General features: G+C 39.9%; 16 non-coding genes across 16 annotated transcripts; all 16 read left to right on the forward strand.

Moving 5' to 3' along the window:
* The first annotated feature begins 1,356 nt into the window (after nt 1-1,356).
* On the forward strand, nt 1,357-1,428 carry trnaa-cgc (transfer RNA alanine (anticodon CGC)). Its single transcript has one exon. It is a non-coding gene; the product is annotated as a tRNA-Ala (tRNA).
* A 1,904-nt stretch (nt 1,429-3,332) lies between these two features.
* trnaa-cgc (transfer RNA alanine (anticodon CGC)) lies at nt 3,333-3,404 on the forward strand. Its single transcript has one exon. It is a non-coding gene; the product is annotated as a tRNA-Ala (tRNA).
* A 467-nt stretch (nt 3,405-3,871) lies between these two features.
* Nucleotides 3,872-3,943, forward strand: trnat-ugu (transfer RNA threonine (anticodon UGU)). The gene has a single exon. It is a non-coding gene; the product is annotated as a tRNA-Thr (tRNA).
* A 1,364-nt stretch (nt 3,944-5,307) lies between these two features.
* On the forward strand, nt 5,308-5,379 carry trnaa-cgc (transfer RNA alanine (anticodon CGC)). Its single transcript has one exon. It is a non-coding gene; the product is annotated as a tRNA-Ala (tRNA).
* A 1,994-nt stretch (nt 5,380-7,373) lies between these two features.
* Nucleotides 7,374-7,445, forward strand: trnaa-cgc (transfer RNA alanine (anticodon CGC)). The gene has a single exon. It is a non-coding gene; the product is annotated as a tRNA-Ala (tRNA).
* Nucleotides 7,446-7,968: 523 nt separating this feature from the next.
* Nucleotides 7,969-8,040, forward strand: trnat-ugu (transfer RNA threonine (anticodon UGU)). Its single transcript has one exon. It is a non-coding gene; the product is annotated as a tRNA-Thr (tRNA).
* Nucleotides 8,041-9,405: 1,365 nt separating this feature from the next.
* On the forward strand, nt 9,406-9,477 carry trnaa-cgc (transfer RNA alanine (anticodon CGC)). Its single transcript has one exon. It is a non-coding gene; the product is annotated as a tRNA-Ala (tRNA).
* Nucleotides 9,478-11,467: 1,990 nt separating this feature from the next.
* Nucleotides 11,468-11,539, forward strand: trnaa-cgc (transfer RNA alanine (anticodon CGC)). The gene has a single exon. It is a non-coding gene; the product is annotated as a tRNA-Ala (tRNA).
* A 1,931-nt stretch (nt 11,540-13,470) lies between these two features.
* On the forward strand, nt 13,471-13,542 carry trnaa-cgc (transfer RNA alanine (anticodon CGC)). The gene has a single exon. It is a non-coding gene; the product is annotated as a tRNA-Ala (tRNA).
* A 468-nt stretch (nt 13,543-14,010) lies between these two features.
* trnat-ugu (transfer RNA threonine (anticodon UGU)) lies at nt 14,011-14,082 on the forward strand. Its single transcript has one exon. It is a non-coding gene; the product is annotated as a tRNA-Thr (tRNA).
* Nucleotides 14,083-15,450: 1,368 nt separating this feature from the next.
* Nucleotides 15,451-15,522, forward strand: trnaa-cgc (transfer RNA alanine (anticodon CGC)). The gene has a single exon. It is a non-coding gene; the product is annotated as a tRNA-Ala (tRNA).
* Nucleotides 15,523-15,991: 469 nt separating this feature from the next.
* On the forward strand, nt 15,992-16,065 carry trnat-ugu (transfer RNA threonine (anticodon UGU)). Its single transcript has one exon. It is a non-coding gene; the product is annotated as a tRNA-Thr (tRNA).
* Nucleotides 16,066-17,430: 1,365 nt separating this feature from the next.
* Nucleotides 17,431-17,502, forward strand: trnaa-cgc (transfer RNA alanine (anticodon CGC)). Its single transcript has one exon. It is a non-coding gene; the product is annotated as a tRNA-Ala (tRNA).
* Nucleotides 17,503-17,971: 469 nt separating this feature from the next.
* trnat-ugu (transfer RNA threonine (anticodon UGU)) lies at nt 17,972-18,043 on the forward strand. Its single transcript has one exon. It is a non-coding gene; the product is annotated as a tRNA-Thr (tRNA).
* Nucleotides 18,044-21,394: 3,351 nt separating this feature from the next.
* On the forward strand, nt 21,395-21,466 carry trnaa-cgc (transfer RNA alanine (anticodon CGC)). Its single transcript has one exon. It is a non-coding gene; the product is annotated as a tRNA-Ala (tRNA).
* Nucleotides 21,467-21,998: 532 nt separating this feature from the next.
* Nucleotides 21,999-22,070, forward strand: trnat-ugu (transfer RNA threonine (anticodon UGU)). Its single transcript has one exon. It is a non-coding gene; the product is annotated as a tRNA-Thr (tRNA).
* The last annotated feature ends 220 nt before the right edge of the window (nt 22,071-22,290 follow it).

The raw sequence follows: 22,290 nt of genomic DNA on the forward strand, positions 1-22,290 counted from the left end.
CCTGGTACCAAGGAAAGGTTCTTTCATTGGATGACTTTGAAGAAAAAAAAGTTTTCTCAAAATGGCAACCCTGCTATGATATAGTAAGGGGATGTGTCTCTGAGCTACTACTTGAAATGCATGCGGTCTGAAGTTAATCCCCAAATTCTCTGATGAGTATATTTAGTTGTGAAATTAGCTTTTGCACAACTCTACTTTCCAGAATGTTGACATTTTAAGAAGGAAATAGATGTGCTAAGTCATCTGTTTTTGTAAACTGAAGCACACATGGGTTCAATCCTTGTTCGACGTTTATGGAAGCTAGATGATATTATGGAAATGTACTTTCATTAGAACAGTGTAAAGAAAAGGTCAATTGTATTGATATGGCCACTACGACCTGTATGCTCTAGTCGGCTGGCCCTCGCTACATATTCATCGCCAGACCGACTCGCTCCAGGTCATCTTTTTAGTCTATGCTAGGTAAAGCTCCGCCTTATCTCAGCTCACTGGTCACGATAACAACCCCCACCCGTAGCACGCGCTCCAGCAGGTATATCTCACTGGTCATCCCCAAAGCCAACACCTCCTTTGGCCGCCTTTCCTTACAGTTCTCTGCTGACAATGACTGGAACGAATTGCAAAAATCGCTGAAGCTGGAGACATATTCCCTCACTAACTTTCAGTGTTGCCAACTTAGCGACTTAGTCACTGTATTTAGCAAGTATGAATACTTGCAGACATTTTCATTTTTCTCACTTTTTGTCTCTTCCACAATGTTATTCCTCACTCCTACAGTGTCCATCACAATTACATGCACAATTATGCAAATTAGGTGATGACATCATTTAGCAACTTCTAGCGACTTTTAGGACAGCCAATAGCTACTTTCCTTACTGAGGTGTTGGCAACACTGCTAACTTTAAACATCGGCTATCTGAGCAGCTAACTGATCGCTGCAGCTGTACAAAGCCCATCTGTAAATAGCCCACCCAATCTACCTACCTAATCCCCATATTGTTTTAATTTACTTTCTGCTCTTTGCACACCAGTATTTCTACTTGCACATCATCATCTGCTCATCTATCACTCCAGTGTTAATTTGCTAAATTGTAAATACTTTGCTACAATGGCCTATTTATTGCCTTACCTCCATTTGCACGCACTGTATATAGACTTTCTTTTTTTCTTCTATTGTGTTATTGACTGTACGCTTGTTTATTCCATCTGTAACTCTGTGTTGTTGTTTGTGTTGCGCTGCTTTGCTTTATCTTGGCCAGGTCGCAGTTGAATATGAAAACTTGTTCTCAACTGGCTTACCTGGTTAATTATAGGTGAAATTTAAAAAAATAAGAAACATTTTTTCTTTCACAGAAAGGGGATGTAGCTCAGTGGTAGAGCGCATGCTTCGCATGTATGAGGTCCTGGGTTCAATCCCCAGCTTCTCCATAACAATTTTTGCATTGACCCATCTCCTTCTTTCCAGAATGTTGAAATTCTCAGCAGGAAACAGAGATGTGCTGAATAATTTGCGCTTGTAATCTGAAGAACATGTGTTCAATCCCTGTTCTTACATTTATGGAACAGAAGTGGCATGGTTGCCAACTTCAATTGCATCATTTTCAAAAACTGAAGTTCATGGGTTAGATGACTGTCCATACTTGCTTGTATTTAGAATTGCTGCTATCATTTCATTGTAGTTTCAATGGAGTGGTGTATATAAAAAGTACATTGTATTAATATTGCATTTTATCTGCAAATAAAATGGTATCGAAGCTCAGAGGGGGAGTGCATGCTATTTATGTATGAGGTCCTTGGTTCAATCCCAAGGTTCTCCACTGAGTTTATTTGTGTGCCAAATTCACATTACACAACTCCTACTTTCCAGAATGTTGATAAATATCTTGCAGCATAGAGTGGCATGGTGGCCAAGCGGTAAGGCGTGGTCTTGTAAACCGAAGATCATGGGTTCAAATCCCATCTGTGCCTTACTGAAAGATACCTGGTACCAAGGAAAGGTTCTTTCATTGGATGACTTTGAAGAAAAAAAAGTTTTCTCAAAATGGCAACCCTGCTATGATATAGTAAGGGGATGTGTCTCTGAGCTACTACTTGAAATGCATGCGGTCTGAAGTTAATCCCCAAATTCTCTGATGAGTATATTTAGTTGTGAAATTAGCTTTTGCACAACTCTACTTTCCAGAATGTTGACATTTTAAGAAGGAAATAGATGTGCTAAGTCATCTGTTTTTGTAAACTGAAGCACATGGGTTCAATCCTTGTTCGACGTTTATGGAAGCTAGATGATATTATGGAAATGTACTTTCATTAGAACAGTGTAAAGAAAAGGTCAATTGTATTGATATGGCCACTACGACCTGTATGCTCTAGTCGGCTGGCCCTCGCTACATATTCATCGCCAGACCGACTCGCTCCAGGTCATCTTTTTAGTCTATGCTAGGTAAAGCTCCGCCTTATCTCAGCTCACTGGTCACGATAACAACCCCCACCCGTAGCACGCGCTCCAGCAGGTATATCTCACTGGTCATCCCCAAAGCCAACACCTCCTTTGGCCGCCTTTCCTTACAGTTCTCTGCTGACAATGACTGGAACGAATTGCAAAAATCGCTGAAGCTGGAGACATATTCCCTCACTAACTTTCAGTGTTGCCAACTTAGCGACTTAGTCACTGTATTTAGCAAGTATGAATACTTGCAGACATTTTCATTTTCTCACTTTTTGTCTCTTCCACAATGTTATTCCTCACTCCTACAGTGTCCATCACAATTACATGCACAATTATGCAAATTAGGTGATGACATCATTTAGCAACTTCTAGCGACTTTTAGGACAGCCAATAGCTACTTTCCTTACTGAGGTGTTGGCAACACTGCTAACTTTAAACATCGGCTATCTGAGCAGCTAACTGATCGCTGCAGCTGTACAAAGCCCATCTGTAAATAGCCCACCCAATCTACCTACCTAATCCCCATATTGTTTTAATTTACTTTCTGCTCTTTGCACACCAGTATTTCTACTTGCACATCATCATCTGCTCATCTATCACTCCAGTGTTAATTTGCTAAATTGTAAATACTTTGCTACAATGGCCTATTTATTGCCTTACCTCCATTTGCACGCACTGTATATAGACTTTCTTTTTTCTTCTATTGTGTTATTGACTGTACGCTTGTTTATTCCATCTGTAACTCTGTGTTGTTGTTTGTGTTGCGCTGCTTTGCTTTATCTTGGCCAGGTCGCAGTTGAATATGAAAACTTGTTCTCAACTGGCTTACCTGGTTAATTATAGGTGAAATTTAAAAAAATAAGAAACATTTTTTCTTTCACAGAAAGGGGATGTAGCTCAGTGGTAGAGCGCATGCTTCGCATGTATGAGGTCCTGGGTTCAATCCCCAGCTTCTCCATAACATTTTTGCATTGACCCATCTCCTTCTTTCCAGAATGTTGAAATTCTCAGCAGGAAACAGAGATGTGCTGAATAATTTGCGCTTGTAATCTGAAGAACATGTGTTCAATCCCTGTTCTTACATTTATGGAACAGAAGTGGCATGGTTGCCAACTTCAATTGCATCATTTTCAAAAACTGAAGTTCATGGGTTAGATGACTGTCCATACTTGCTTGTATTTAGAATTGCTGCTATCATTTCATTGTAGTTTCAATGGAGTGGTGTATATAAAAAGTACATTGTATTAATATTGCATTTTATCTGCAAATAAAATGGTATCGAAGCTCAGAGGGGAGTGCATGCTATTTATGTATGAGGTCCTTGGTTCAATCCCAAGGTTCTCCACTGAGTTTATTTGTGTGCCAAATTCACATTACACAACTCCTACTTTCCAGAATGTTGATAAATATCTTGCAGCATAGAGTGGCATGGTGGCCAAGCGGTAAGGAGTTGGTCTTGTAAACCGAAGATCATGGGTTCAAATCCCATCTGTGCCTTACTGAAAGATACCTGGTACCAAGGAAAGGTTCTTTCATTGGATGACTTTGAAGAAAAAAAGTTTTCTCAAAATGGCAACCCTGCTATGATATAGTAAGGGGATGTGTCTCTGAGCTACTACTTGAAATGCATGCGGTCTGAAGTTAATCCCCAAATTCTCTGATGAGTATATTTAGTTGTGAAATTAGCTTTTGCACAACTCTACTTTCCAGAATGTTGACATTTTAAGAAGGAAATAGATGTGCTAAGTCATCTGTTTTTGTAAACTGAAGCACATGGGTTCAATCCTTGTTCGACGTTTATGGAAGCTAGATGATATTATGGAAATGTACTTTCATTAGAACAGTGTAAAGAAAAGGTCAATTGTATTGATATGGCCACTACGACCTGTATGCTCTAGTCGGCTGGCCCTCGCTACATATTCATCGCCAGACCCACTCGCTCCAGGTCATCTTTTTAGTCTATGCTAGGTAAAGCTCCGCCTTATCTCAGCTCACTGGTCACGATAACAACCCCCACCCGTAGCACGCGCTCCAGCAGGTATATCTCACTGGTCATCCCCAAAGCCAACACCTCCTTTGGCCGCCTTTCCTTACAGTTCTCTGCTGACAATGACTGGAACGAATTGCAAAAATCGCTGAAGCTGGAGACATATTCCCTCACTAACTTTCAGTGTTGCCAACTTAGCGACTTAGTCACTGTATTTAGCAAGTATGAATACTTGCAGACATTTTCATTTTCTCACTTTTTGTCTCTTCCACAATGTTATTCCTCACTCCTACAGTGTCCATCACAATTACATGCACAATTATGCAAATTAGGTGATGACATCATTTAGCAACTTCTAGCGACTTTTAGGACAGCCAATAGCTACTTTCCTTACTGAGGTGTTGGCAACACTGCTAACTTTAAACATCGGCTATCTGAGCAGCTAACTGATCGCTGCAGCTGTACAAAGCCCATCTGTAAATAGCCCACCCAATCTACCTACCTAATCCCCATATTGTTTTAATTTACTTTCTGCTCTTTGCACACCAGTATTTCTACTTGCACATCATCATCTGCTCATCTATCACTCCAGTGTTAATTTGCTAAATTGTAAATACTTTGCTACAATGGCCTATTTATTGCCTTACCTCCATTTGCACGCACTGTATATAGACTTTCTTTTTTCTTCTATTGTGTTATTGACTGTACGCTTGTTTATTCCATCTGTAACTCTGTGTTGTTGTTTGTGTTGCGCTGCTTTGCTTTATCTTGGCCAGGTCGCAGTTGAAAATGAAAACTTGTTCTCAACTGGCTTAGCTGGTTAATTATAGGTGAAATTTAAAAAAATAAGAAACATTTTATTCTATCACAGAAAGGGGATGTAGCTCAGTGGTAGAGCGCATGCTTCGCATGTATGAGGTCCTGGGTTCAATCCCCAGCTTCTCCATAACATTTTTTGCAATGACCCATCTCCTTCTTTCCAGAATGTTGAAATTCTCAGCAGGAAACAGAGATGTGCTGAATAATTCGCGCCCTTAATCTGAAGAACATGTGTTCAATCCCTGTTCTTCCATTTATGGAACAGAAGTGGCATGGTTGCCAACTTCAATTGCATCATTTTCAAAAACTGAAGTTCATGGGTTAGATGACTGTCCATACTTGCTTGTATTTAGAATTTCTGCTATCATTTCATTGTAGTTTCAATGGAGTGGTGTATATAAAAAGTACATTGTATTAATATTGCATTTTATCTGCAAATAAAATGGTATCGAAGCTCAGAGGGGGAGTGCATGCTATTTATGTATGAGGTCCTTGGTTCAATCCCAAGGTTCTCCACTGAGTTTATTTGTGTGCCAAATTCACATTACACAACTCCTACTTTCCAGAATGTTGAAATTCTCAGCAGGAAACAGAGATGTTATTTGTGTGCCAAATTCACATTACACAACTGCTACTTTCCAGAATGTTGATAAATATCTTGCAGAATAGAGTAGCATGGTGGCCAAGGGGTAAGGAGTTGGTCTTGTAAACCGAAGATCATGGGTTCAAATCCCATCTGTTGCCTTACTGAAAGATACCTGGTACCAAGGAAAGGTTCTTTCACTGGAGGACTTTGAAGAAAAAAAACTTTTCTCAAAATGGCAACCCTGCTATGATGTAGTAAGGGGATGTGTCTCTACGGTAGAGCTAATACTTGAAATGCATGCGGTCTGAAGTTAATCCCCAAATTCTCTGATGAGTATATTTAGTTGTGAAATTAGCTTTTGCACAACTCTACTTTCCAGAATGTTGACATTTTAAGAAGGAAATAGATGTGCTAAGTCATCTGTTTTTGTAAACTGAAGCACATGTGTTCAATCCTTGTTCGACGTTTATGGAAGCTAGATGATATTATGGAAATGTACTTTCATTAGAACAGTGTAAAGAAAAGGTCAATTGTATTGATATGGCCACTACGACCTGTATGCTCTAGTCGGCTGGCCCTCGCTACATATTCGTCGCCAGACCCACTCGCTCCAGGTCATCTTTTTAGTCTATGCTAGGTAAAGCTCCGCCTTATCTCAGCTCACTGGTCACGATAACAACACCCACCCGTAGCACGCGCTCCAGCAGGTATATCTCACTGGTCATCCCCAAAGCCAACACCTCCTTTGGCCGCCTTTCCTTACAGTTCTCTGCTGACAATGACTAGAACGAATTGCAAAAATCGCTGAAGCTGGAGACATATTCCCTCACTAACTTTCAGTGTTGCCAACTTAGCGACTTAGTCGCTGTATTTAGCAAGTATGAATACTTGCAGACATTTTCATTTTACTCACTTTTTGTCTCTTCCACAATGTTATTCCTCACTCCTACAGTGTCCATCACAATTACATGCACAATTATGCAAATTAGGTGATGACATCATTTAGCAACTTCTAGCGACTTTTAGGACAGCCAATAGCTACTTTCCTTACTGAGGTGTTGGCAACACTGCTAACTTTAAACATTGGATCTGAGCAGCTAACTGATCGCTGCAGCTGTACAAAGCCCATCTGTAAATAGCCCACCCAATCTACCTACCTAATCCCCATATTGTTTTAATTTACTTTCTGCTCTTTGCACACCAGTATTTCTACTTGCACATCATCATCTGCTCATCTATCACTCCAGTGTTAATTTGCTAAATTGTAAATACTTCGCTACAATGGCCTATTTATTGCCTTACCTCCATTTGCACGCACTGTATATAGACTTTCTTTTTTTCTTCTATTGTGTTATTGACTGCTAAATGACGCTTGTTTATTCCATCTGTAACTCTGTGTTGTTGTTTGTGTTGCGCTGCTTTGCTTTATCTTGGCCAGGTCGCAGTTGAAAATGAAAACTTGTTCTCAACTGGCTTACCTGGTTAATTATAGGTGAAATTTAAAAAAATAAGAAACATTTTTTCTTTCACAGAAAGGGGATGTAGCTCAGTGGTAGAGCGCATGCTTCGCATGTATGAGGTCCTGGGTTCAATCCCCAGCTTCTCCATAACATTTTTGCATTGACCCATCTCCTTCTTTCCAGAATGTTGAAATTCTCAGCAGGAAACAGAGATGTGCTGAATAATTTGCGCTTGTAATCTGAAGAACATGTGTTCAATCCCTGTTCTTACATTTATGGAACAGAAGTGGCATGGTTGCCAACTTCAATTGCATCATTTTCAAAAACTGAAGTTCATGGGTTAGATGACTGTCCATACTTGCTTGTATTTAGAATTTCTGCTATCATTTCATTGTAGTTTCAATGGAGTGGTGTATATAAAAAGTACATTGTATTAATATTGCATTTTATCTGCAAATAAAATGGTATCGAAGCTCAGAGGGGAGTGCATGCTATTTGAGGTCCTTGGTTCAATGAGGTTCTCCACTGAGTTTATTTGTGGTTCAATTACACAACTCCTACTTTCCAGAATGTTGAAATTCTCAGGAAACTGAGATTTATTTGTGTGCCAAATTCACATTACACAACTCCTACTTTCCAGAATGTTGATAAATATCTTGCAGCATAGAGTGGCATGGTGGCCAAGCGGTAAGGAGTTGGTCTTGTAAACCGAAGATCATGGGTTCAAATCCCATCTGTGCCTTACTGAAAGATACCTGGTACCAAGGAAAGGTTCTTTCATTGGATGACTTTGAAGAAAAAAAAGTTTTCTCAAAATGGCAACCCTGCTATGATATAGTAAGGGGATGTGTCTCTGAGCTACTACTTGAAATGCATGCGGTCTGAAGTTAATCCCCAAATTCTCTGATGAGTATATTTAGTTGTGAAATTAGCTTTTGCACAACTCTACTTTCCAGAATGTTGACATTTTAAGAAGGAAATAGATGTGCTAAGTCATCTGTTTTTGTAAACTGAAGCACATGGGTTCAATCCTTGTTCGACGTTTATGGAAGCTAGATGATATTATGGAAATGTACTTTCATTAGAACAGTGTAAAGAAAAGGTCAATTGTATTGATATGGCCACTACGACCTGTATGCTCTAGTCGGCTGGCCCTCGCTACATATTCATCGCCAGACCCACTCGCTCCAGGTCATCTTTTTAGTCTATGCTAGGTAAAGCTCCGCCTTATCTCAGCTCACTGGTCACGATAACAACCCCCACCCGTAGCACGCGCTCCAGCAGGTATATCTCACTGGTCATCCCCAAAGCCAACACCTCCTTTGGCCGCCTTTCCTTACAGTTCTCTGCTGACAATGACTGGAACGAATTGCAAAAATCGCTGAAGCTGGAGACATATTCCCTCACTAACTTTCAGTGTTGCCAACTTAGCGACTTAGTCACTGTATTTAGCAAGTATGAATACTTGCAGACATTTTCATTTTCTCACTTTTTGTCTCTTCCACAATGTTATTCCTCACTCCTACAGTGTCCATCACAATTACATGCACAATTATGCAAATTAGTGATGACATCATTTAGCAACTTCTAGCGACTTTTAGGACAGCCAATAGCTACTTTCCTTACTGAGGTGTTGGCAACACTGCTAACTTTAAACATTGGCTATCTGAGCAGCTAACTGATCGCTGCAGCTGTACAAAGCCCATCTGTAAATAGCCCACCCAATCTACCTACCTAATCCCCATATTGTTTTAATTTACTTTCTGCTCTTTGCACACCAGTATTTCTACTTGCACATCATCATCTGCTCATCTATCACTCCAGTGTTAATTTGCTAAATTGTAAATACTTCGCTACAATGGCCTATTTATTGCCTTACCTCCATTTGCACGCACTGTATATAGACTTTCTTTTTTTCTTCTATTGTGTTATTGACTGTACGCTTGTTTATTCCATCTGTAACTCTGTGTTGTTGTTTGTGTTGCGCTGCTTTGCTTTATCTTGGCCAGGTCGCAGTTGAAAATGAAAACTTGTTCTCAACTGGCTTAGCTGGTTAATTATAGGTGAAATTTAAAAAAATAAGAAACATTTTATTCTATCACAGAAAGGGGATGTAGCTCAGTGGTAGAGCGCATGCTTCGCATGTATGAGGTCCTGGGTTCAATCCCCAGCTTCTCCATAACATTTTTTGCAATGACCCATCTCCTTCTTTCCAGAATGTTGAAATTCTCAGCAGGAAACAGAGATGTGCTGAATAATTCGCGCCCTTAATCTGAAGAACATGTGTTCAATCCCTGTTCTTCCATTTATGGAACAGAAGTGGCATGGTTGCCAACTTCAATTGCATCATTTTCAAAAACTGAAGTTCATGGGTTAGATGACTGTCCATACTTGCTTGTATTTAGAATTTCTGCTATCATTTCATTGTAGTTTCAATGGAGTGGTGTATATAAAAAGTACATTGTATTAATATTGCATTTTATCTGCAAATAAAATGGTATCGAAGCTCAGAGGGGGAGTGCATGCTATTTATGTATGAGGTCCTTGGTTCAATCCCAAGGTTCTCCACTGAGTTTATTTGTGTGCCAAATTCACATTACACAACTCCTACTTTCCAGAATGTTGAAATTCTCAGCAGGAAACAGAGATGTTATTTGTGTGCCAAATTCACATTACACAACTGCTACTTTCCAGAATGTTGATAAATATCTTGCAGAATAGAGTAGCATGGTGGCCAAGCGGTAAGGAGTTGGTCTTGTAAACCGAAGATCATGGGTTCAAATCCCATCTGTTCCCTTACTGAAAGATACCTGGTACCAAGGAAAGGTTCTTTCACTGGAGGACTTTGAAGAAAAAAAACTTTTCTCAAAATGGCAACCCTGCTATGATGTAGTAAGGGGATGTGTCTCTGTAGAGCTAATACTTGAAATGCATGCGGTCTGAAGTTAATCCCCAAATTCTCTGATGAGTATATTTAGTTGTAAAATTAGCTTTTGCACAACTCTACTTTCCAGAATGTTGACATTTTAAGAAGGAAATAGATGTGCTAAGTCATCTGTTTTTGTAAACTGAAGCACATGGGTTCAATCCTTGTTCGACGTTTATGGAAGCTAGATGATATTATGGAAATGTACTTTCATTAGAACAGTGTAAAGAAAAGGTCAATTGTATTGATATGGCCACTACGACCTGTATGCTCTAGTCGGCTGGCCCTCGCTACATATTCGTCGCCAGACCCACTCGCTCCAGGTCATCTTTTTAGTCTCTGCTAGGTAAAGCTCCGCCTTATCTCAGCTCACTGGTCACGATAACAACACCCACCCGTAGCACGCGCTCCAGCAGGTATATCTCACTGGTCATCCCCAAAGCCAACACCTCCTTTGGCCGCCTTTCCTTCCAGTTCTCTGCTGACAATGACTAGAACGAATTGCAAAAATCGCTGAAGCTGGAGACATATTCCCTCACTAACTTTCAGTGTTGCCAACTTAGCGACTTAGTCGCTGTATTTAGCAAGTATGAATACTTGCAGACATTTTCATTTTTCTCACTTTTTGTCTCTTCCACAATGTTATTCCTCACTCCTACAGTGTCCATCACAATTACATGCACAATTATGCAAATTAGGTGATGACATCATTTAGCAACTTCTAGCGACTTTTAGGACAGCCAATAGCTACTTTCCTTACTGAGGTGTTGGCAACACTGCTAACTTTAAACATTGGCTATCTGAGCAGCTAACTGATCGCTGCAGCTGTACAAAGCCCATCTGTAAATAGCCCACCCAATCTACCTACCTAATCCCCATATTGTTTTAATTTACTTTCTGCTCTTTGCACACCAGTATTTCTACTTGCACATCATCATCTGCTCATCTATCACTCCAGTGTTAATTTGCTAAATTGTAAATACTTTGCTACAATGGCCTATTTATTGCCTTACCTCCATTTGCACGCACTGTATATAGACTTTCTTTTTTTCTTCTATTGTGTTATTGACTGTACGCTTGTTTATTATTCCATCTGTAACTCTGTGTTGTTGTTTGTGTTGCGCTGCTTTGCTTTATCTTGGCCAGGTCGCAGTTGAAAATGAAAACTTGTTCTCAACTGGCTTACCTGGTTAATTATAGGTGAAATTTAAAAAAATAAGAAACATTTTTTCTTTCACAGAAAGGGGATGTAGCTCAGTGGTAGAGCGCATGCTTCGCATGTATGAGGTCCTGGGTTCAATCCCCAGCTTCTCCATAACATTTTTGCAATGACCCATCTCCTTCTTTCCAGAATGTTGAAATTCTCAGCAGGAAACAGAGATGTGCTGAATAATTTGCGCTTTAATCTGAAGAACATGTGTTCAATCCCTGTTCTTACATTTATGGAACAGAAGTGGCATGGTTGCCAACTTCAATTGCATCATTTTCAAAAACTGAAGTTCATGGGTTAGATGACTGTCCATACTTGCTTGTATTTAGAATTTCTGCTATCATTTCATTGTAGTTTCAATGGAGTGGTGTATATAAAAAGTACATTGTATTAATATTGCATTTTATCTGCAAATAAAATGGTATCGAAGCTCAGAGGGGGAGTGCATGCTATTTATGTATGAGGTCCTTGGTTCAATCCCAAGGTTCCCACTGAGTTTATTTGTGTGCCAAAAGGTTCTCCACTGAGTTTATTTGTGTGCCAAATTCACATTACACAACTGCTACTTTCCAGAATGTTGATAAATATCTTGCAGAATAGAGTAGCATGGTGGCCAAGCGGTAAGGAGTTGGTCTTGTAAACCGAAGATCATGGGTTCAAATCCCATCTGTTGCCTTACTGAAAGATACCTGGTACCAAGGAAAGGTTCTTTCATTGGATGACTTTGAAGAAAAAAACTTTTCTCAAAATGGCAACCCTGCTATGATGTAGTAAGGGGATGTGTCTCTGAGCTACTACTTGAAATGCATGCGGTCTGAAGTTAATCCCCAAATTCTCTGATGAGTATATTTAGTTGTGAAATTAGCTTTTGCACAACTCTACTTTCCAGAATGTTGACATTTTAAGAAGGAAATAGATGTGCTAAGTCATCTGTTTTTGTAAACTGAAGCACATGGGTTCAATCCTTGTTCGACGTTTATGGAAGCTAGATGATATTATGGAAATGTACTTTCATTAGAACAGTGTAAAGAAAAGGTCAATTGTATTGATATGGCCACTACGACCTGTATGCTCTAGTCGGCTGGCCCTCGCTACATATCATCGCCAGACCCACTCGCTCCAGGTCATCTTTTTAGTCTATGCTAGGTAAAGCTCCGCCTTATCTCAGCTCACTGGTCACGATAACAACCCCACCCGTAGCACGCGCTCCAGCAGGTATATCTCACTGGTCATCCCCAAAGCCAACACCTCCTTTGGCCGCCTTTCCTTCCAGTTCTCTGCTGACAATGACTAGAACGAATTGCAAAAATCGCTGAAGCTGGAGACATATTCCTCACTAACTTTCAGTGTTGCCAACTTAGCGACTTAGTCACTGTATTTAGCAAGTATGAATACTTGCAGACATTTTCATTTTCTCACTTTTTGTCTCTTCCACAATGTTATTCCTCACTCCTACAGTGTCCATCACAATTACATGCACAATTATGCAAATTAGGTGATGACATCATTTAGCAACTTCTAGCGACTTTTAGGACAGCCAATAGCTACTTTCCTTACTGAGGTGTTGGCAACACTGCTAACTTTAAACATTGGCTATCTGAGCAGCTAACTGATCGCTGCAGCTGTACAAAGCCCATCTGTAAATAGCCCACCCAATCTACCTACCTAATCCCCATATTGTTTTAATTTACTTTCTGCTCTTTGCACACCAGTATTTCTACTTGCACATCATCATCTGCTCATCTATCACTCCAGTGTTAATTTGCTAAATTGTAAATACTTTGCTACAATGGCCTATTTATTGCCTTACCTCCATTTGCACGCACTGTATATAGACTTTCTTTTTTTCTTCTATTGTGTTATTGACTGTACGCTTGTTTATTCCATCTGTAACTCTGTGTTGTTGTTTGTGTTGCGCTGCTTTGCTTTATCTTGGCCAGGTCGCAGTTGAAATGAAAACTTGTTCTCAACTGGCTTACCTGGTTAATTATAGGTGAAATTTAAAAAAATAAGAAACATTTTTTCTTTCACAGAAAGGGGATGTAGCTCAGTGGTAGAGCGCATGCTTCGCATGTATGAGGTCCTGGGTTCAATCCCCAGCTTCTCCATAACAATTTTTGCATTGACCCATCTCCTTCTTTCCAGAATGTTGAAATTCTCAGCAGGAAACAGAGATGTGCTGAATAATTTGCGCTTGTAATCTGAAGAACATGTGTTCAATCCCTGTTCTTACATTTATGGAACAGAAGTGGCATGGTTGCCAACTTCAATTGCATCATTTTCAAAAACTGAAGTTCATGGGTTAGATGACTGTCCATACTTGCTTGTATTTAGAATTGCTGCTATCATTTCATTGTAGTTTCAATGGAGTGGTGTATATAAAAAGTACATTGTATTAATATTGCATTTTATCTGCAAATAAAATGGTATCGAAGCTCAGAGGGGAGTGCATGCTATTTATGTATGAGGTCCTTGGTTCAATCCCAAGGTTCTCCACTGAGTTTATTTGTGTGCCAAATTCACATTACACAACTCCTACTTTCCAGAATGTTGATAAATATCTTGCAGCATAGAGTGGCATGGTGGCCAAGCGGTAAGGAGTTGGTCTTGTAAACCGAAGATCATGGGTTCAAATCCCATCTGTGCCTTACTGAAAGATACCTGGTACCAAGGAAAGGTTCTTTCATTGGATGACTTTGAAGAAAAAAAAGTTTTCTCAAAATGGCAACCCTGCTATGATATAGTAAGGGGATGTGTCTCTGAGCTACTACTTGAAATGCATGCGGTCTGAAGTTAATCCCCAAATTCTCTGATGAGTATATTTAGTTGTGAAATTAGCTTTTGCACAACTCTACTTTCCAGAATGTTGACATTTTAAGAAGGAAATAGATGTGCTAAGTCATCTGTTTTTGTAAACTGAAGCACATGGGTTCAATCCTTGTTCGACGTTTATGGAAGCTAGATGATATTATGGAAATGTACTTTCATTAGAACAGTGTAAAGAAAAGGTCAATTGTATTGATATGGCCACTACGACCTGTATGCTCTAGTCGGCTGGCCCTCGCTACATATTCATCGCCAGACCGACTCGCTCCAGGTCATCTTTTTAGTCTATGCTAGGTAAAGCTCCGCCTTATCTCAGCTCACTGGTCACGATAACAACCCCCACCCGTAGCACGCGCTCCAGCAGGTATATCTCACTGGTCATCCCCCAAAGCCAACACCTCCTTTGGCCGCCTTTCCTTACAGTTCTCTGCTGACAATGACTGGAACGAATTGCAAAAATCGCTGAAGCTGGAGACATATTCCCTCACTAACTTTCAGTGTTGCCAACTTAGCGACTTAGTCACTGTATTTAGCAAGTATGAATACTTGCAGACATTTTCATTTTTCTCACTTTTTGTCTCTTCCACAATGTTATTCCTCACTCCTACAGTGTCCATCACAATTACATGCACAATTATGCAAATTAGGTGATGACATCATTTAGCAACTTCTAGCGACTTTTAGGACAGCCAATAGCTACTTTCCTTACTGAGGTGTTGGCAACACTGCTAACTTTAAACATTGGCTATCTGAGCAGCTAACTGATCGCTGCAGCTGTACAAAGCCCATCTGTAAATAGCCCACCCAATCTACCTACCTAATCCCCATATTGTTTTAATTTACTTTCTGCTCTTTGCACACCAGTATTTCTACTTGCACATCATCATCTGCTCATCTATCACTCCAGTGTTAATTTGCTAAATTGTAAATACTTTGCTACAATGGCCTATTTATTGCCTTACCTCCATTTGCACGCACTGTATATAGACTTTCTTTTTTTCTTCTATTGTGTTATTGACTGTACGCTTGTTTATTCCATCTGTAACTCTGTGTTGTTGTTTGTGTTGCGCTGCTTTGCTTTATCTTGGCCAGGTCGCAGTTGAATATGAAAACTTGTTCTCAACTGGCTTACCTGGTTAATTATAGGTGAAATTTAAAAAAATAAGAAACATTTTTTTCTTTCACAGAAAGGGGATGTAGCTCAGTGGTAGAGCGCATGCTTCGCATGTATGAGGTCCTGGGTTCAATCCCCAGCTTCTCCATAACAATTTTTGCATTGACCCATCTCCTTCTTTCCAGAATGTTGAAATTCTCAGCAGGAAACAGAGATGTGCTGAATAATTTGCGCTTGTAATCTGAAGAACATGTGTTCAATCCCTGTTCTTACATTTATGGAACAGAAGTGGCATGGTTGCCAACTTCAATTGCATCATTTTCAAAAACTGAAGTTCATGGGTTAGATGACTGTCCATACTTGCTTGTATTTAGAATTGCTGCTATCATTTCATTGTAGTTTCAATGGAGTGGTGTATATAAAAAGTACATTGTATTAATATTGCATTTTATCTGCAAATAAAATGGTATCGAAGCTCAGAGGGGGAGTGCATGCTATTTATGTATGAGGTCCTTGGTTCAATCCCAAGGTTCTCCACTGAGTTTATTTGTGTGCCAAATTCACATTACACAACTCCTACTTTCCAGAATGTTGATAAATATCTTGCAGCATAGAGTGGCATGGTGGCCAGTAGCGGTAAGGCGTCGGTCTTGTAAACCGAAGATCATGGGTTCAAATCCCATCTGTGCCTTACTGAAAGATACCTGGTACCAAGGAAAGGTTCTTTCATTGGATGACTTTGAAGAAAAAAAAGTTTTCTCAAAATGGCAACCCTGCTATGATATAGTAAGGGGATGTGTCTCTGAGCTACTACTTGAAATGCATGCGGTCTGAAGTTAATCCCCAAATTCTCTGATGAGTATATTTAGTTGTGAAATTAGCTTTTGCACAACTCTACTTTCCAGAATGTTGACATTTTAAGAAGGAAATAGATGTGCTAAGTCATCTGTTTTTGTAAACTGAAGCACATGGGTTCAATCCTTGTTCGACGTTTATGGAAGCTAGATGATATTATGGAAATGTACTTTCATTAGAACAGTGTAAAGAAAAGGTCAATTGTATTGATATGGCCACTACGACCTGTATGCTCTAGTCGGCTGGCCCTCGCTACATATTCATCGCCAGACCGACTCGCTCCAGGTCATCTTTTTAGTCTATGCTAGGTAAAGCTCCGCCTTATCTCAGCTCACTGGTCACGATAACAACCCCCACCCGTAGCACGCGCTCCAGCAGGTATATCTCACTGGTCATCCCCCAAAGCCAACACCTCCTTTGGCCGCCTTTCCTTACAGTTCTCTGCTGACAATGACTGGAACGAATTGCAAAAATCGCTGAAGCTGGAGACATATTCCCTCACTAACTTTCAGTGTTGCCAACTTAGCGACTTAGTCACTGTATTTAGCAAGTATGAATACTTGCAGACATTTTCATTTTTCTCACTTTTTGTCTCTTCCACAATGTTATTCCTCACTCCTACAGTGTCCATCACAATTACATGCACAATTATGCAAATTAGGTGATGACATCATTTAGCAACTTCTAGCGACTTTTAGGACAGCCAATAGCTACTTTCCTTACTGAGGTGTTGGCAACACTGCTAACTTTAAACATCGGCTATCTGAGCAGCTAACTGATCGCTGCAGCTGTACAAAGCCCATCTGTAAATAGCCCACCCAATCTACCTACCTAATCCCCATATTGTTTTAATTTACTTTCTGCTCTTTGCACACCAGTATTTCTACTTGCACATCATCATCTGCTCATCTATCACTCCAGTGTTAATTTGCTAAATTGTAAATACTTTGCTACAATGGCCTATTTATTGCCTTACCTCCATTTGCACGCACTGTATATAGACTTTCTTTTTTCTTCTATTGTGTTATTGACTGTACGCTTGTTTATTCCATCTGTAACTCTGTGTTGTTGTTTGTGTTGCGCTGCTTTGCTTTATCTTGGCCAGGTCGCAGTTGAATATGAAAACTTGTTCTCAACTGGCTTACCTGGTTAATTATAGGTGAAATTAAAAAAATAAGAAACATTTTTTCTTTCACAGAAAGGGGATGTAGCTCAGTGGTAGAGCGCATGCTTCGCATGTATGAGGTCCTGGGTTCAATCCCCAGCTTCTCCATAACAATTTTTGCATTGACCCATCTCCTTCTTTCCAGAATGTTGAAATTCTCAGCAGGAAACAGAGATGTGCTGAATAATTTGCGCTTGTAATCTGAAGAACATGTGTTCAATCCCTGTTCGTACATTTATGGAACAGAAGTGGCATGGTTGCCAACTTCAATTGCATCATTTTCAAAAACTGAAGTTCATGGGTTAGATGACTGTCCATACTTGCTTGTATTTAGAATTGCTGCTATCATTTCATTGTAGTTTCAATGGAGTGGTGTATATAAAAAGTACATTGTATTAATATTGCATTTTATCTGCAAATAAAATGGTATCGAAGCTCAGAGGGGGAGTGCATGCTATTTATGTATGAGGTCCTTGGTTCAATCCCAAGGTTCTCCACTGAGTTTATTTGTGTGCCAAATTCACATTACACAACTCCTACTTTCCAGAATGTTGATAAATATCTTGCAGCATAGAGTGGCATGGTGGCCAAGCGGTAAGGCGTCGGTCTTGTAAACCGAAGATCATGGGTTCAAATCCCATCTGTGCCTTACTGAAAGATACCTGGTACCAAGGAAAGGTTCTTTCATTGGATGACTTTGAAGAAAAAAAGTTTTCTCAAAATGGCAACCCTGCTATGATATAGTAAGGGGATGTGTCTCTGAGCTACTACTTGAAATGCATGCGGTCTGAAGTTAATCCCCAAATTCTCTGATGAGTATATTTAGTTGTGAAATTAGCTTTTGCACAACTCTACTTTCCAGAATGTTGACATTTTAAGAAGGAAATAGATGTGCTAAGTCATCTGTTTTTGTAAACTGAAGCACATGGGTTCAATCCTTGTTCGACGTTTATGGAAGCTAGATGATATTATGGAAATGTACTTTCATTAGAACAGTGTAAAGAAAAGGTCAATTGTATTGATATGGCCACTACGACCTGTATGCTCTAGTCGGCTGGCCCTCGCTACATATTCATCGCCAGACCGACTCGCTCCAGGTCATCTTTTTAGTCTATGCTAGGTAAAGCTCCGCCTTATCTCAGCTCACTGGTCACGATAACAACCCCACCCGTAGCACGCGCTCCAGCAGGTATATCTCACTGGTCATCCCCCAAAGCCAACACCTCCTTTGGCCGCCTTTCCTTACAGTTCTCTGCTGACAATGACTGGAACGAATTGCAAAAATCGCTGAAGCTGGAGACATATTCCCTCACTAACTTTCAGTGTTGCCAACTTAGCGACTTAGTCACTGTATTTAGCAAGTATGAATACTTGCAGACATTTTCATTTTTCTCACTTTTTGTCTCTTCCACAATGTTATTCCTCACTCCTACAGTGTCCATCACAATTACATGCACAATTATGCAAATTAGGTGATGACATCATTTAGCAACTTCTAGCGACTTTTAGGACAGCCAATAGCTACTTTCCTTACTGAGGTGTTGGCAACACTGCTAACTTTAAACATCGGCTATCTGAGCAGCTAACTGATCGCTGCAGCTGTACAAAGCCCATCTGTAAATAGCCCACCCAATCTACCTACCTAATCCCCATATTGTTTTAATTTACTTTCTGCTCTTTGCACACCAGTATTTCTACTTGCACATCATCATCTGCTCATCTATCACTCCAGTGTTAATTTGCTAAATTGTAAATACTTTGCTACAATGGCCTATTTATTGCCTTACCTCCATTTGCACGCACTGTATATAGACTTTCTTTTTTCTTCTATTGTGTTATTGACTGTACGCTTGTTTATTCCATCTGTAACTCTGTGTTGTTGTTTGTGTTGCGCTGCTTTGCTTTATCTTGGCCAGGTCGCAGTTGAATATGAAAACTTGTTCTCAACTGGCTTACCTGGTTAATTATAGGTGAAATTTAAAAAAATAAGAAACATTTTTTCTTTCACAGAAAGGGGATGTAGCTCAGTGGTAGAGCGCATGCTTTCGCATGTATGAGGTCCTGGGTTCAATCCCCAGCTTCTCCATAACAATTTTTGCATTGACCCATCTCCTTCTTTCCAGAATGTTGAAATTCTCAGCAGGAAACAGAGATGTGCTGAATAATTTGCGCTTGTAATCTGAAGAACATGTGTTCAATCCCTGTTCGTACATTTATGGAACAGAAGTGGCATGGTTGCCAACTTCAATTGCATCATTTTCAAAAACTGAAGTTCATGGGTTAGATGACTGTCCATACTTGCTTGTATTTAGAATTGCTGCTATCATTTCATTGTAGTTTCAATGGAGTGGTGTATATAAAAAGTACATTGTATTAATATTGCATTTTATCTGCAAATAAAATGGTATCGAAGCTCAGAGGGGAGTGCATGCTATTTATGTATGAGGTCCTTGGTTCAATCCCAAGGTTCTCCACTGAGTTTATTTGTGTGCCAAATTCACATTACACAACTCCTACTTTCCAGAATGTTGATAAATATCTTGCAGCATAAAGTGCAGCATAGAGTGGCATGGTGGCCAAGCGGTAAGGCGTGGTCTTGTAAACCGAAGATCATGGGTTCAAATCCCATCTGTGCCTTACTGAAAGATACCTGGTACCAAGGAAAGGTTCTTTCATTGGATGACTTTGAAGAAAAAAAGTTTTCTCAAAATGGCAACCCTGCTATGATATAGTAAGGGGATGTGTCTCTGAGCTACTACTTGAAATGCATGCGGTCTGAAGTTAATCCCCAAATTCTCTGATGAGTATATTTAGTTGTGAAATTAGCTTTTGCACAACTCTACTTTCCAGAATGTTGACATTTTAAGAAGGAAATAGATGTGCTAAGTCATCTGTTTTTGTAAACTGAAGCACATGGGTTCAATCCTTGTTCGACGTTTATGGAAGCTAGATGATATTATGGAAATGTACTTTCATTAGAACAGTGTAAAGAAAAGGTCAATTGTATTGATATGGCCACTACGACCTGTATGCTCTAGTCGGCTGGCCCTCGCTACATATTCATCGCCAGACCGACTCGCTCCAGGTCATCTTTTTAGTCTATGCTAGGTAAAGCTCCGCCTTATCTCAGCTCACTGGTCACGATAACAACCCCCACCCGTAGCACGCGCTCCAGCAGGTATATCTCACTGGTCATCCCCCAAAGCCAACACCTCCTTTGGCCGCCTTTCCTTACAGTTCTCTGCTGACAATGACTGAACGAATTGCAAAAATCGCTGAAGCTGGAGACATATTCCCTCACTAACTTTCAGTGTTGCCAACTTAGCGACTTAGTCACTGTATTTAGCAAGTATGAATACTTGCAGACATTTTCATTTTTCTCACTTTTTGTCTCTTCCACAATGTTATTCCTCACTCCTACAGTGTCCATCACAATTACATGCACAATTATGCAAATTAGGTGATGACATCATTTAGCAACTTCTAGCGACTTTTAGGACAGCCAATAGCTACTTTCCTTACTGAGGTGTTGGCAACACTGCTAACTTTAACATCGGCTATCTGAGCAGCTAACTGATCGCTGCAGCTGTACAAAGCCCATCTGTAAATAGCCCACCCAATCTACCTACCTAATCCCCATATTGTTTTAATTTACTTTCTGCTCTTTGCACACCAGTATTTCTACTTGCACATCATCATCTGCTCATCTATCACTCCAGTGTTAATTTGCTAAATTGTAAATACTTTGCTACAATGGCCTATTTATTGCCTTACCTCCATTTGCACGCACTGTATATAGACTTTCTTTTTTCTTCTATTGTGTTATTGACTGTACGCTTGTTTATTCCATCTGTAACTCTGTGTTGTTGTTTGTGTTGCGCTGCTTTGCTTTATCTTGGCCAGGTCGCAGTTGAATATGAAAACTTGTTCTCAACTGGCTTACCTGGTTAATTATAGGTGAAATTTAAAAAAATAAGAAACATTTTTTCTTTCACAGAAAGGGGATGTAGCTCAGTGGTAGAGCGCATGCTTCGCATGTATGAGGTCCTGGGTTCAATCCCCAGCTTCTCCATAACAATTTTTGCATTGACCCATCTCCTTCTTTCCAGAATGTTGAAATTCTCAGCAGGAAACAGAGATGTGCTGAATAATTTGCGCTTGTAATCTGAAGAACATGTGTTCAATCCCTGTTCGTACATTTATGGAACAGAAGTGGCATGGTTGCCAACTTCAATTGCATCATTTTCAAAAACTGAAGTTCATGGGTTAGATGACTGTCCATACTTGCTTGTATTTAGAATTGCTGCTATCATTTCATTGTAGTTTCAATGGAGTGGTGTATATAAAAAGTACATTGTATTAATATTGCATTTTATCTGCAAATAAAATGGTATCGAAGCTCAGAGGGGGAGTGCATGCTATTTTTATGAGGTCCTTGGTTCAATCCCAAGGTTCTCCACTGAGTTTATTTGTGTGCCAAATTCACATTACACAACTCCTACTTTCCAGAATGTTGATCCAGGAAACTGAGTTTATTTGTGTGCCAAATTCACATTACACAAGCTACTTTCCAGAATGTTGATAAATATCTTGCAGCATAGAGTGGCATGGTGGCCAAGCGGTAAGGCGTCGGTCTTGTAAACCGAAGATCATGGGTTCAAATCCCATCTGTGCCTTACTGAAAGATACCTGGTACCAAGGAAAGGTTCTTTCATTGGATGACTTTGAAGAAAAAAAAGTTTTCTCAAAATGGCAACCCTGCTATGATATAGTAAGGGGATGTGTCTCTGAGCTACTACTTGAAATGCATGCGGTCTGAAGTTAATCCCCAAATTCTCTGATGAGTATATTTAGTTGTGAAATTAGCTTTTGCACAACTCTACTTTCCAGAATGTT

The sequence above is a fragment of the Oncorhynchus nerka genome, unplaced genomic scaffold (genome assembly GCF_034236695.1).
Source record: "Oncorhynchus nerka isolate Pitt River unplaced genomic scaffold, Oner_Uvic_2.0 unplaced_scaffold_1843, whole genome shotgun sequence".
Classification (NCBI taxonomy): Eukaryota; Metazoa; Chordata; class Actinopteri; order Salmoniformes; family Salmonidae; genus Oncorhynchus; species Oncorhynchus nerka.